This window comes from Vigna unguiculata, chromosome 10 (assembly GCF_004118075.2).
Source record: "Vigna unguiculata cultivar IT97K-499-35 chromosome 10, ASM411807v1, whole genome shotgun sequence".
NCBI lineage: Eukaryota > Viridiplantae > Streptophyta > Magnoliopsida > Fabales > Fabaceae > Vigna > Vigna unguiculata.
In genome coordinates, this window is record NC_040288.1 from 37,291,757 (window position 1) to 37,293,964 (window position 2,208).

Here is a 2,208-nt window from a genome sequence, read left to right on the forward strand (position 1 = left end):
CTCCACCTCGCGCGAAACGCTGCCGCACCAGGTCTCCCCCTTCGCTTCTCCAGCGCGCGCGAGAGCCCCCCTTAATCGCATCCTGCCCTCCAAACACAAGCCACTCCCTCGCGAGCTTCCCGTGCCGCCAGAGCCACCGGCGACGAAGCCAACGCTACCAGAAGCGTCGCCGGCCTCCGCTGCACTCCCAGCTTCCCATTCTTCTTCTCGCGCGAGACAGGGGCTGCACTCATCCCCTTCGTGGCCTCGAGGACTCACCTGCCGGAGACCGCCGTCAGCGGTTCCAGCCGCCGCTGACATCCGCGCCAGCGCCCTCTTCGCCTTCATCCTCTTCTGCACGAAAGAGAGGCATGCGAGGACTCTGCAACTCATCACCGCCATGCCAGCCACCGTGATTGGGTTCGAATCTGCCTCGCGGCCAGCGCGACCACACCCCGCCGTTCAGGGCTCCGAATCGCCGGCGGCGAGGGCTTATACTCCCCCGTTTATCTGTGTGCTATGATTGGACGTGGCCGATTGGGGAAGATGAAACAGGAATACTGGCACTGAAATGGGGGTTACGGGATGGGGTTATGGCTTTCTGGTTCTGTGCTCTTTCATTTTTGGTTTTTTTTTCGTGCAGATTTGAGAGGAAGACGGTGATGGGTATGCGTGGTAATGGAGGAAAATGGTTTTGAGATTGGATGATGAGTATGAATGGAGGTGTTCTAATGGCCGAATGGGTATGATTCTGGTTGTTTGTTTGTGTGTTCCGTTTGCAAGGTGGAATGGTGCCGTGGTGTTGAGGTGGTTCCTGTCTCTTGGGCTTTTACGCAGGTAAACGATGAAGACGTGGGTGAACCAAAACGCAGATAAAAATGCAGGGGTATGATATTAATGATAGCGGCTAGGATTGGGTTCTCTCCTTTTTCTTTATTCGATTGCAATGCCAAAGTGCAGGGGTTTTTTTTTTCCCTTCTAGGCAAACCACTCTCCATTATTACAGAAGTAGGCAAGATTTTTAAAAATTACGGAAATGGGCAAAACGTTCTGGGGGTGCACGTTTTCGTATGAAGAAATCGTGTAACCCCCAAACGTTTTCATGGTCAAGCGGGTCAAAGGGCGAAATCGTGTAGGGGGTGAACGTTTTTGGTTCAGTAATCGATTACAACATGTTGTAATCGATTACTGCATGCTGTAATCGTGCAATGGGGTTACATTTTTCGTTCAGTAATCGATTACCGTATGCTGTAATCGATTACTGCATGCGTTGCAATTTTTTGGGTGTAATGTAATCGATTATAGAGGAAGTGTAATCGATTACATGATGAATACATTATGTTCGAGTGAAATGTAATCGATTACAAAGGTATTGTAATCGATTACAGTCCAAATTTTTTTAAAAAAAAAAAAAAGGTGATTAAATTAGAATTGGATACAGAGACAAGCATAATAATTTGTAATGATTTTATACATTTTTTTGGTCCATCAAAGAATAAAGTATTTCAAATTATAGTTGATGAAGGCATAAGAAATATTAATCTTCATAAAAAATTGTCTTAGTTTTGATATTGTAGAAAGAAAAAAAAAACATTGAAAAGTAAATTAATTGAAATAAAAAATGTACAAATTATTGGCGAAATGGTAGTGTGCTAGAATATATAAGCGTTTTAGTTTGCAAAATCGAAAGGAGTGAGTTGGAGTGGGAAAGGAGTGGGTTGGGGGTGCGAAAAGAAAAAAAAAATCTCTTTTGAAGAAAACGTGCACCTCCCACATGTTTTCTAATAGAAAATGTGCACCCCCCACACGTTTTCTACACTTTCAATTTAAAAAAACGTGTACCCCCATGACGTTTTCAACTTCACGCTTTAGAAACGCATGTAGTAATCGATTACACCATATGGTAATCGATTACTGCTTCAAAGACGTTACCCCCTGCACGATTACAGCATGCACTAATCGATTACAGCATACGGTAATCGATTACTGAACCAAAAACGTTCACCCCCCACACGATTTCGCCCTTTGACCCGCTTGACCATGAAAACGTTTGGGGGCTACACGATTTCTTCATACGAAAACGTGCACCCCCAGAACGTTTTGCCCATTTCCGTAATTTTTAAAAAACCTGCCTACTTCTGTAATAATGGAGAGTGGTTTGCCTAGAAGGAAAAAAAAACCAAGTGCAGGGAGTATGAACGCATATGAGTATGAGCCGTATGGATGAAG